Source organism: Notolepis coatsorum (assembly GCF_963971535.1).
Source record: "Notolepis coatsorum genome assembly, chromosome: 2".
NCBI lineage: Eukaryota > Metazoa > Chordata > Actinopteri > Aulopiformes > Paralepididae > Notolepis > Notolepis coatsorum.
The window spans coordinates 49,097,713-49,112,040 of NC_140166.1; positions in this window are offsets into that span (position 1 = coordinate 49,097,713).

Below are 14,328 nucleotides of genomic sequence, written 5' to 3' on the forward strand. Positions count from 1 at the left end.
CCACACAGCCCGGAGGGGAGACAGGTTCCAATGGGGAACCAGATGGCCAGAGACGGGCCCAGTTGGGGCCACAAGGGGGTCCTGTGCCGGAACAACAACAAACCCCAATAGGACCACCCACGAGGTGGCAACCACGAGGAAGAGGTGGAGGCAGAGGCAGGAATCCGAATGGCTACCGTGTGCGGCGGGTGCAGTGTTGGGGGGCGTGTGGGACTCTCGGACACATTTCTCGGGACTGTGCAGAGCGGGACCATCTATCCACAACAGGGTGTGTTTGTACAGAAACAGGTGGCGGGCCCCTCCCAACAACGGGCCCCTCTCAAGGAACTGTGACTGGACCAAATAGGTACGTGGCTTTCTCCTCCGAACAGGCTCCAGGGAACCATGGCGATGATGGCATACCACCAGGACATGTTCGGGGCCCGATGACCCCAGTGTCATCCGGTCACAGGCGACTGACCCACCGGGTCCCACAACCCGGGGGAGACCGCCAGTGTTGTTGGATCTGTGGAGTGAAAGGTCATTTTCAAAGGTCATGTCTGCAGAGGCCACTGGCAGAATAAAAATATATGCTTAGTTAATACGGGGGTGCATAAGCCTCTAGATGATAGGTTAAAAATGGGCTCAGAAGAAAAAAGAAAAAGCTTTTCTTTGTGTGTTTTGTTTTCTGTTTTCTTTCTTTCTGTATATTTTTCTTAGGGTACCTGGCAAGCTGGGAGTGATCTCGACACATCAGGACAGGGTAGTATATGTCTGTAAAATGGACTGGGAACAAAGTGAAGGAACATGAGCTAGTTATGGATTTTTGTTCTCCGCCCATTGAATACCCGGTTTTAGGGGCTGGGGGTGTGTCGTGATTGGTGAAAGTGTTGGGAAGCATGATTCTCTGTACATTAATGAAGCTCAATAGGTTTGGTCGCTATTGGCCAAATTAGTCTTGTGTAGGGTGTGAACATGTGCAATTGATAATTGGCTTGTGGTCTGGAAGAGGTGTGTTTAAGGCGGACTGTGATTTGTTGCCATACATACAGGTTACTGGGAGAGTGGATGTGTCAGTGCTGACCGTCCGGTCCGGGTGCGGCTGTTCAAAGGACGAAGGTAACGATGTTTGAATGTGTATTCCACATCGAGAGGTGGAGGAGTATACTGTTTTGACAGCATAATATAATGAGAGCCATGTGAATTTTTCAGAATTTTGAAATTTTATGATCTAGAAGCCATGAAATATATAGATAAATGATTTGGAAAAGAAAGTTGTCAAAGCTCAGACCAGTAAAGAGAGTCTGAGGGAGGAAAATTATGGATTCTCAATCAATTGTTGTGGTAGAAGTGACCTGCACTGTCCCCCGAAGCGATATATATTCACTGCAGGATACGGATGGGAGATTGGGGAGACAACAGTCATCAGAGTGTGGTACAAGGAAGACAAGGACTCCATCGGTACTGTTGATCCAGGACACTGGCTAGTGTCTACCCAGCGGTTCCATGGGGAACCACAACACTGCGGAGAACCAGGAGACGCCTACCTCTTGGGCCGGGAGAGTCTTGGCCAACGCAGTGACCGAGTCTTGAGGCTTCAGAGGGAAACGACAGACAACCAACGAGGAGACAGGCGGCTAGACCTCAGCAACAACTCCGGCTGTCAACAGAAGCAAGGCCTCAACCATTGACCAGGTGGTCAACCAGCGAAAGGGTCGAGCAGCCAGCGACGACCTCCCCACCGCTGTGACAGCAATAGAAGATACAGCAGGGGGCTCTACCCCCAAATAGAGGTCAACACGAGTCAAGATGTGCTCGACAGAAGATGGAGTGTGATGAGAAAGGCAATTTGCTTTCTAAATTCCACCTCCCAGAATGGGGAGTTGCACCCAGCAGTCGTGATACTGCACCAGCTCTGAGCAATAAAGAGGAGGCCGGGTCAAATCTAGAAAACATAGACCCCCCTCCTCAATGCTCCAAGTCAGAATTTGACAACTCACAGTTGAGACCAATGGAAATTGATCCTGGTACGAGAACAAGTTGTTAAAGACTGTGCACACGATCACAAAAACTGAAATGGCTAATTTGAATTTTAGGATCTGAGTGTGGCAAACCATATATATTTTATCCTAATATGATTTTAAATGTTTTAAGTATTATCTAGATAGTAGTGTGTAGAGATTGATATCTATGTTTGACATATTAAGGATAGGTAAACTATCCAAGTGGGGAACTGTGGTAAATTCCCAAACATAGATCTCATGATTAACTAATGTGTAGAAATACTTGGCCCTCAAACAATAATTCATAGTGTGTGTGTGTGTTTACATAGACTGATTGCCATTGTGGGCACACAGAGGTCGATTTACATATGGAGTGAGTGGTCAAATGATTCTATTTACGACAGGAACCCAAGGGCCAGCTGCCATGCCCTTGGAAGAGTTTAAGACAATGGGCTCTGTAAGATCGGAACAAAAGACCAAAAGGTCACGTAAACATGTTATCTCACTAGGAGTCTCCTGACACACAGACACACACACACACACACAGACACACATAGACACACACACACACAGACACACATAGACACACATACACACACACACACACACACAGACACACACACACAAAATATAATTAAAAGTGTTTACATTGTGGTAATAATTATGAAGTCATACTAAAACTGTATTATTGTAATTTGTACAAGTAATGTGTTTAAGTATGATTATCTGTGTTTATGTAATCAATATATCTTGAGGTTCATCAAAGTATTCAAGTAATGTGTTTAAGTAAAAATACAGGGAAAATATTCTCTGGGCAAAAACAAAGTGAAGAGGGTTGGCCTTAAGCCAAACCCCTAATTTCAAAAGTAAGCTTAGCCGGCCTGGCATTGGAGGAAAGAATGTGGTGATGTCATCACTCCAAGACACTGGGCCTTGGGGATATAATGGGGTGTGATGGGGGGAAGAAGGACTCTGAACAACCCAACCGACAGGACAAGACATCTCTACCATCTCATCCACAAGGAAGCAGGAGCAGAACACAAAGGAACTTTTTGGAGGGAAAACCAACTGCTTTGTTATCAGCACAGAACAAAGACTTTCAACAACTAATCAACTATCATTCTCTTTAGTCTAGTTGTATCACTTACGGCACAGTGTTTTTGATCACAACTATAGCATTCTTTTGTCATAACAATTATTGTAATTTGTATACACTCTTAAACTTTGATTAAACAACTGTTATATAACCTTTTTCCTCCTAATTCCGTCTGCCTGCACCGCTGAAAGAACAGAAGTAATTCCCAGAGCTTAAGAGATATAGACACAACGCAGAGAGTACTAAAGCAACCCGGTTCTGAGCAGAGCAGAACCGAAATAGCTTGGGAATCCACTTCAAAAGCTATTTAGCTTCAAGCTACAGTACCATCCCCTGGAGCTTTAATAGGCTATCTGATCTCCATCCATTCATTTGTGCTAAGCTAGGCTAGCTTGCGGCCGGATAGCTTTCTACTGAACGCTGTAAAAGTCACAAATGTGCCTATTATATTTTTTTGTTATTATTTAGTTGCCATATTTAGTCATTAAGTGGTGCTCCATTGTTTGTACCTGATGTAGCAACAGGTCTAATTTGATTTAACTTGAGCCAGTGACTCACTTCACTTCATGTCCACCTGCCATCCGCATTAACTTGTCTAGTTCTCTAGTAATGATGTGGTTAGTGTCTGTGATAACCATTTGTTGATATATGTACATTGAATGAATGCCGTATGACCAGACATCGTATGGTCATAGGCCTGGTTTATTGTTTTTAATAATAAATGGGTGTGCAGTAAATCCCAAAAGCGACAACATCTGATTAGCTACTTGCCAAGCTATCCTGGTGCGGTTATTTCATGCTGACAAGTTGACATCACACAGCCAGACACGTCACAACGCACAGAGAGGAAATTGGTATCTTGTCTGACTCTGGAGAAGGCAGTAATCATGTTTCCCATAATGTTGGCGTGTTCCTTTAATGATTAAAAAACAATGTTTCAACTCAACAGGCTCCTATACATCTTTGATTAAAAAGCAACATTTCAACCAGGCCTCGGGAGGTATTGGGAGCTGTGCGGATATTCTTTTACTTCAGTCCTTGCATGGACCTTTATCCTGCACTGATGCTTAAAAACAGGCTGGATGTGCACACAGCTACTCTACTGTGTGATGCTGAGACTGAGAATTGTATCATTTCTCCACTTTTAAATGTGAAGAATGGCCATAAGACCGGCAGCATATTGTGGTCATAGTCATCAACAGCCTGTATAAATTACTGTCCATCCAATGATCATTAAGGACACCCTGTGGATGAGAGAGCGGTTATACACATTGATCCCTGCTGGGGAAACTGTTGAAGCAAGGCACAATGTGTACAGTTTCCTAATGTCCAATTTGGCGTATTGTAACGGCACCCAATGGCTCATGATCAATTCACAGAAATGACTTTATACCCGTATTGTACTAGGCTACTATGCCTATACTACTACCTACTACTACTATGTCTATGCTACTATGCACTCAGAGAGTGTAGAACTAAAGCTTGGCACTGCTCGATGAACACTTACCCTTAGCTGCTGCCAGAGGTGTACCCCTCCTGCTGACTTTTTGTACACAATTTGTAAGTCGCTTTGGATAATTTTTGTGGGGGAAACCCCGCATATATCGGTATCGGTTGATATTGGTATCGGAAATGAAGAGTTGGACAATAGCCTATCGGTATATCAGATATCGGTAAAAAGCCAATATCGAACATCCCTCGTTTAAATGCCTATACTTTTAATATTCTTTTATTATAGCTTTTTCCAAATTCGCTCTGTATTGACCTGGTGCTGTATATAGAGAGCTTCTCTATTGGCTGCCGTTAGCAGTACTCCCAAACAACTTCCTGCCTGGAGCTCTGTGCTGAGTCCTAGTTAGTCCATTATTGAGCCAGTCACGAGAGAGAGAGAGAAAGAGAGAGAGAGAGAGAGAGAGAGAGAGAGAGAGAGAGTGGGGGGGAGGAAGAGTGAGAGAGAGAGGAAGAGTGAGAGAGAGAGAGAGAGAGAGAGAGAGAGAGAGAGAGAGAGAGAGAGAGAGAGAGAGAGAGAGAGAGAGAGAGAGAGAGGAGAGAGAGAGAGAAAGGACCCTTTCCTCTGTGTGTGTGTGGGTCAATAGATCATTAGAACTACAATGGTATGTTTTCATTGATGCCTGACGGCAAACAGCAAAGGACCACTCTCTCCTTTTGTCCATTCCAGCACCAATTAACTGATCAAGGTACGTGTCTTGTGTTTTTACCTTGGTGTCTGTTCTCTCTCTCTACCTCTTGTTTATTCTTCCTGTACTTCTCAGTCCTTGAGAAGTGTTGCACTGTCATGCTTTGATGGGCTTGACTTCTGCAACCTGAGATCGTTACCCGAGTTATGAAAAGTCTAGGAATTGTTGTTTCTTTCTTTCTTTCTTTCTTTCTTTCTTTCTTTCTTTCTTTCTTTCTTTCTTTCTTTCTTTCTTTCTTTCTCTTTCTTTCAGTTGTTCTTTGGCTATAAATGCAATGCATCATTGAGATCTGTGAGATGAGCATGAAAAGTCTAGGAATTGTTGTTTGTTTGTGTGTTTGTTTGTTTCTTTCTTTCTTTCTTTCAGTTGTTCTTTGGCTATAAATGCAATGCATCATTGATCTGTGAGATTAGCATAACCTTGTTTATGTGGTGGCAATTTGGCAAACAAGCTTTTAAAAGGGAAAAACAACAAAAAGCTATGTACTGGAGACAGGAGAATGAAATCAGAGTGATGTGTAATGACTCATATCACTTCTTTGAACAATCAATAGAAAACAATGCTTCTATAATATTTTTTTAATTCTTGGTGTTCAATGGCATTACATTTTCTGAAACCCATTAATGAACAACACAACAGCTGCAATTCACTCACACACACACACACACACACACACACACACACACACACACACACATACACACAACAACTGACAACTTTGAGGCCTTGTGGAGCTTGTTATTGGCTTAAGCATTGATCTTGAACAATACAAAGTAGTGCTGCATAATTGCATACTTGAACATGCTTTTATTTATCGTTTCCCAATGGTTACTTTTTGTGCTTATTTTCCTCAATCTCTCTGCTGTTGATGTGTTGTCTTTTATTTTGTGGTGACAAATAGATTAAATGTGAATTGTTTAATGCGTTGTGCATGAAGCACCAACCATGAAGAACATTCAAATATGTATTTGGAGTGAACCATACATTTTTTGTTGAAATCACAATATGGCCTATAGTGCAATATTCAAATCGCAGGGGGCAGGAGTTGAAATGTGTGCCCGGAATCAAGTATTGTGGTGCTGCTGATGTTCCAGCCTGTAAATCGTACTCCAAAGACTTAAATGATACATGTTGTTACAGAACCATTCAAAAATCATCATTTAAATACTTTTTTCAATGAACATTTGAATAATGAGCAAAAATGATTATTCCCTCAAATATTGTCGGTCATATAGAATTTGCAATAGATTGCAAAGAATTGCAATATAACATTTTCCCAAATCGTTCAGCCGTAATATGTACAGGTGTATGTACATGAATATGTGTGTGCACTGTACATACCCAGCCATCAAGATATTTAAAAAATATCTCTTAAAGGGGCTGTTCACCCCAAAAAACCCGGAGCATTATCTATCCATCCATATTATTTTGGTGTGATTCGCTTAGTTTTGGAGATCTATCTATATCTGCCATATAGATATCTCCGACTCCCACTAATAAAATGGAGCTGAATGGCACTTGGTTTGTTTGTGGCTCTCAAAGCACCAAAAAATCCATTTTAAAAACTCAAAAGCAATGTCTCTTTCCAGAAATCATGACCCGGTTACTCAAGATAATCCACAGATCTTGTTGTGAGCAGTTTCATGTAGGAACTATTTTCTACTGAACTACGCCCCCATAATAATGTTCCTTGCAAATTAGGTTTCTTTATGCTTGGGTGTTTATAGGTGCAATCTGTAATCCGAATGTAAACAAATGGGTCTCCCCACCACGAGCGAAACCATGGAATTGGACATAATTTTTCATTCTCAGGTTGACAGAATCAGTGGGGTTCATCCTACAGCATGGAAGGAAGCTAAAATCATCCCACTTCCGAAAGACAAAAATAAAACATTTAATGGTCCAAATAGCTGTCCGATAAGTAATTTACCGCTGCTAAGCAAAATAATAGAATTATTTTTATTCAAACAGGTCATGGATTACTTTTTCAATAACAATCTGCTCTCAACCTTTCAGCGTGCATATAGGGAAGGCCATTCTACGAGCACTGCACTCTTGCAAATGAGTGATGACTGTTTATCAAGTATGGATCACAAGAAATTTGTCTGTGCTATTATGTTGGATTTCAGTGCAGCATTTGATGTAATTGATCATACCTTGCTTGTAGATAAGCTACAGTGTTACGGTTTCACCTCCAACGCACTATCATGGTTTATTCATTATCTCTCAGGGAGACAACAGAGAGTCTTCTTTAATGGCAGCTTTTCTAAATGGAACCCCATTAACTGTGGGGTTCCACAAGGAAGCTGCCTAGGGCCTTTGTTATATATCCATCTTTACTAATGATTTACTGTTGGGTGTAAACATTTTTAAAACAATTATGTATGCTGATGACACAACATTATACAGTGCAGCTACATCTGAGCAAGCTGTAACTGACACTTTAAACAGGGCCTTAACAGACATTTATGAATGGATTGAGTGCAACAAGTTGGTGTTAAAGACAAAGGCCATTGTGCTTGGATCTAGACACATGTTGGGCATGTATCCTCAGTTAAAACTGTCAATTGGCACCACACAAATTGAACAAGTGAACACAATACAACTTCTGTGAGTTACTATTGACAGCTCTTTATCTTGGTCTAAACATATAAATAATATTGTCATTAAAATGGGAAGAGGACTTTTTATGACTAGGAAATGTTCTGCTTTCATCACTCCCTCCATAATGAAATCAGTTATTCATTCTTTGGTTCTGTCTCACTTAGAATACTGCCCTGTAATCTGGTCATCAGCTACAAAATCTGATTTGAAAAAGTTGCAGGTTGCTCAGAATAAAGTGGCTCGTCTGGCACTAGGCTGTTCATACAGGACAAGTATTAGTTTTATGCATGAACATCTGGCATGACTAATGGTTGGAAATAAATTATCGATGCTACTGCGGAACATTATCAGCACTAGTAAGCCATCTAGCTTGGCTCATCAGTTGCAAATGACTTCTGAACATGGTTACAGAGGGTCCGCTTCTGGTAACATCAGAACAAAAACAGCACCATAATAAAAAAAATTAACTCACTGGCATATATAGGTCAATAGTACTCTGGAATGCTCTGCCGAAAAACATCTTATCTACAATACATAACAAAATTACTTTCAAAAAATATATTAAGAGATGTCTTGCAAACTTGTCAAGTATGTAACTGTTATCTGTGTATTTTCTTTTTATTTGACTGGAATGTTAGATTTGATTTTATAATGTGAATTTGTATATTTGTATTCATTTTTTATTTTAGTGTTTTGTTTTATTTTCATTCGTATTTTTAGTTGTACATTTGTATTGTATTTATTTTGTCCGGGATCCCAGGAAGACTAGAGGGTCTTTCATGTGTCTCTAATGGGGATCCTTTAATAAACATAAACATAAACAGACTGAGCTTTTGATACAATAATAGGAAGTATGTGCTAATGAAACCTACGGTTTTAATGCATTTTGAGTATATGGATTTATAATGTCAAACACTTTGAGTCATGATGTTTAGTTAGAGTTAGAAGGGGCTTGTTTTCAATCCACAAGTCAAGACTCTATAGACGGTTTCACTGGAATCCTGTTGCTATGGGAACAGTTTTGACCCAAGTGTATTTCCCATCAGTTATTGCATTAGCAAACACTCTAACAGGAAATAAACGTGGGTCCATGTTTATGTTGTCAAGTTGAAACGGTCTATAAATGATTATATGTATATAATGTGCATATAGCCTAAATGTATAGGGTCAAATAAATGATAGATTGTGCCTTTTGATTTGATTTGATTTATTGACAAAAAACATATATCAAAATGGACAGATCAACATGTGTATTTGCCTTGTCAGGGATAGAACGAAAAGCTAGGACTTATTTCCATCGTTGTCCCTGTTGTTTCATGCATGTATGTGCTCCTGCATTTAGTTTGTGCATTATGTGTAAGTCTGTGTGTGTCAACCAGTGTAGCTCCAGTGAGCTTTGGAGCCGGGGCGGACCCATCGATTAGGGCTTGCGGGCCCCATTCAGGCTGCCCACTGGGTGTGAAGGACACTAGTGTGACAGCAGCAGTTACATCGCCTGGAAGCCGGGGCCTAATGACACAACAGCAGCTCAGCTCCTCTCAGCCTTTTAACTCTGTCACTGCCACACTACAGACAGTAATAGGAAAGTGAAAGGGTTAACCTTCTGTAGTGCGGTAGTGAAAGGGTTAAATCTGCACTCTCGCGCACATTTAGCACGTATCGCCATGAAAGGGAATTTTTTTGGTCTGGTCTGAGACTAACGTGTGTGTGGAGTGGGATAGATTCCTCCCCGACCCTACAGAACTAACACGTATGTCACTATGCATCTGTCATCGGTGAGCCCCAGCTAAACACTGGATCTCTTTGTAGAAGGGTGGATTATCCCTGCTTATGGGAGTAGTTATACACAGCCATCTGGTAGCAGGATACAGTAGAGTTCAATCTATCTGCACCCCCGTCTTTGGGCCCGGAACGTCGTTCTGGAGGGCGGCAGCAGGAGCGGATGGGGCCCAGAATTTACTAACCTGGGGGGTGGTACTCTGGTCTTCCTCGCCTTCCAGGGCGGTCAACAGTAGCTCCCCACACACTCTCACTTCCCCCAGTACCTCCGTTAGCCCTCCCACACCCGGTGGCTGTTAGTTCAATAAAGATATTGGGCTTCCCTTTAAGCAGTACCCTTCCTTGACCACCTGTAGAGACCCTTAATAATATGCTGTGAATGGGGTGGAAAGGTTAAATAAATATACCACAGTCATATGTATTTACCCGGTCAACAAGGTTAGCATATGATCAGAAATAGACACTCACACCGTGCTCCCATTTACTTCTCTTTTATGTAAGACTGGTCAATTAGCAAGTTACAATTTATACTTTATGTGGCTCATATGGCATGTATTCACATTAGGCACCGGGTGCTCTCACTTGTATTATAGGGGAACGCTATTCCCACCATAGGCACCTAGTGCTCAATACATTATTACAAAACCCCGCTTGGATTAGGGGAAGACCCAGGCACATGGTAAGGAGTTCAATGGGAATTCAAGAACGTCACAGTTATCACAATACAAAAGAAATAATTTACATGTGGGCCCACGTTAACAAATAAAAACCTACACTAAAGCCGGCTTATAATGGTTGGGGTACCCCTAGACACTGGTCGTTAGCGTTCGCTCGAATGGATACTGTTTTGGGCACACGAGGTACCGCTGTACTTAGCCAAGATGGCGGATCCACTCTCACCACCCCTCGTCCGGGTGACAAGATGGCGTCGGGCGATCCCGCGAGCACAGCCAGCGGGCTGGGGTAGACAGCATGGGCAGTGGTGGAACTGGAGGAGCGTGCTGTGTTGTGGCGACCTCTGCTGGTGGGAGAGGTGGCCTCTGCGGCATCGATGAGACGTCCACTGCGAGGCTGCTGACTGGGCTGGCGCGCTCTAAACTGTTTGGCTACCTTAAACACAGCTAAACTGTGGGTCTTAGTGAACCCTCCTGCTATCGTCTGTACTACTAACGCAACGTGGCTGTATGCACCACCGGTCTTCAGCGATGCTCGCCTGGTGATATACTTGAGTCACTATAGCCGTTAGCAGCATGCTAATACACCGCTCACACTTCTGGGATAACACGTTATCTATGGACGTTGGTTCTTCTTTCTGTATCGCTTACTCACACACTTCACTATCGCTTGTACTTCTAGGATAACCCGTGTTATAGCAAGTACTCTCTATCACCCGTTGCTCTCCAACTGGGCTCTTCAATGGGACTCTTCAAACGGGGCTCGTCCAGAGCACACGCCCGTTGCGACCTCTCACGTCCGAGTTCACTGTCAAAGAGAACTTCCTTCTGTTCCGCCCTCCAGGTAATCATCTCTTACTCGCTGCTCCTCTCTCCTCCGCTCCACCTGCCACCACTGCCCCCTGCTGGCAACCGCAACTGATCCCACTATAGGACAACTCCAGGCAGGGAGAAAGATGCTTCAATGTCATGTTAATGGTCCATATCGAAGCCGGAGAAAGAAGAGCACCTCGCATCATTAGTAGTCCGGGCGAGATATCAAAAGGAACACTGTTTATCACACTTTATACACACAGGGGAAGTAACAAGTTAGTCAGCACTTCTGAATACTTAGCAGAATATTCAGGGTGCTACATCTTAAAGGGGAACTATTTTACTATTTATTTCACTATTTGGGCACTTTTACACAATTCCTGTGAGTGTATGGAACACCTTTTTTTTCAAAAAAATTCATTGTTTTGTATTTCTAATCAAGTACTCAAAAACAGAATTTTCTACCTCAAGATCTTAAGCCGTTTTGAGGCTGGGCTCCAACCACTGTGTGGCCTGGTGCCAACTGCCACACCAACTGCCACATTATTATGCAGCTGAGAAATCTCTGACATCACAGATATGCACATTTTCAGATGACTCAGTTCAGTGAGGGTGAATATTGTGAGAGGAGAATTGGAAGAATGTGCCAATATGAGAATTAGAGACATAGATCCTATTAATATAAGTCCACATAGCTAGGAAACAATGCTAAACACTGAAAAAGGCCATTTATAAGATAGTTCCCCTTTAAAGAGCATAACGTCAGTGGAAGTCTGACAGGGTGTATGTGCATGAAGAATGGTGCGCGAGTGAAAAAGCTCCCCTGTATCCATGAAGCAGAGAAAAAGCTTGTGTTTGAACTGCTTTTTCCTTTTCTTTTTTGGAACATCTATTGTCTCCAAGAGAATCTCCATTTTTCTGCCTTAGTTGTTCTCCCAGTTTCCTTAGTGTAAAAGGGAAAGTTGTTGAAAATATATTTTTCTCTCGTCTTCTCTCTCTCTGTCTTTACTCTCTCTGTCATCCTGGAGATTTAATCTACAACAAAGGGACCCATGCTAAAATTAACAAGCATTCCTGTGCCCCCCCCCCCCCACACACACACACACACGCACACACACACACACACACACACACACACACACACACACACACACACACACACACACACACACACACACACACACACGTGCACACACATGCACACACACACACACACACACACACACACACACACACACAATTACTATAGAAATACTATAATGAATCACCATAGAAATAACCATATATACTTTAGTGATTCACCATAAATCTCTATATTAATTCATTAATGAAGGCTGAAATGATAAGGATCTCATACAGAAGCCACAGGACACATTGGATTGTTTATCACTTCTACTTTGTGCATTTTAATCAATATATTTAGGAATGGTAAAATGGTAATTTGTTATTGGTTTTGTGTAATGGTGCAAAGGTCCATATATGAATATGAGCTTAATCCAACAATTAATTCACATTTAGAGACTGCACTTTGAATAGTATACTGTATCATCAACATATCTCAGTGTATTGTATTTTCGAATCAGATTACTTTAATCCCATTCAATGTATATCTGCTTCTCAGCTGTGGCTGTAAGGACCACACTATACTGGTGCTACTTTAAAGTGACGCCACGTGTGCTAAGTTACCAGCACGTTTGTTTTAATTATGCATGTTTCCATCGACTCTCCCTGGCTTTTAATTATTTCCCCATCGATCGCTGGTAGGGGTCGACACTAAAGGTCTCAAAAGCACTTGGCAAGTACAGGTCATGTTCTACTTGCCCAAAGGTCGTGTTCACTTGTCCGAAGAATACAATTGTCCGTTATAAACAATAATGGCTCAAATTTGAATTACCTTTAATTTTAACATCATTTTATGTATTAGCACACTTATATTCTATTTAAAAATTAATTATTTGTTGCACGCTGGGGGTGTTTTCCTTACTCAGCCAATTTAACTTGAAAAAGATGAAAGTTTGAGTTAAAGTTACAGGAATGAACAATCAAGTCAGGATTAGGGCTGGGTATTGTATTTCTTTTTATTTAAGCTCTAGCCCTGTTTTCAGAAAATCCGCCCAAAAGTACATGCCCAAGTAAATGGAAGATTGCTCCACTTCTACAAGACCAATTATTTGCATGTTCTTGGTATATAGGAACATCTATGGACCTCAGGGTATGTATTCCCAGTGTCTGTATTCCCAGTGTCAAATATTGTGTCTGTTATATGCTTGAGTAAATCGTAATGAAACAAAGGAGAATATAAATTATAATTTTTCTTTGCATCTTTGACAGTGAATAACACCATGCTACCATTGCGGGTGTTCATATTTCGCTCACTGAGCTCATTCAGCACCTTCTCGAGATCAATTGTACAAAAAGATCTAAGCAAATTATAATGGGAAGATGATTAAACAGAAGGATTTGTAGATACAGTACTGAATTCTGCCACCCGGACACATGCAATTTGAATTACAGTATAATGCATTTGAATATAGAATATAGAATATCAGGCCTATAAATGACCTTATTATGCCCAAAGACCCTAGAGCTTAACAGGGTTTAACACATAAAGTTAAACAAAAGGAAAAAAATACATAATAACCATATTGTGTAGGAGAAGTTTAGAAGCCTAGAGGCTTATAGAGAACTTCCCCTTTTTTGTAAAATCAAACATACCAGTAATACATTCAAACGATATGTGTAAATACAAACATACACACACACAGTACATATATGCATATACTGCATGCATAATAATACATAACCACCTACCCACCTGCCTACAAACCTACACACCCACATAACCAAATGCATACATGTATGTATATAGACATATTTATCTATCTACTCCTTTTTGGATATGCCAATCTTTTTTTAAACAGAAGACATGCGTTATCTTGGAACAAAGATGCTTATTGGCTCACTGACACAGAGAGTGTCATTCGATACCAAATTTTGATACCACAGCATTTTTCGCTACTCGATAGTATCGATAGTGTGCACACTGACGTTCAAGTGTTTATGGACAGATATATCTCATGTTGTGTGAATAGTGAACAAAAGAAGGTTGCTTCCTTGTCTCTAAAAACACAAAATAAATAATAAAGAACAAAACTCCTGCAAAAAGCCACTTGTCCATTCGG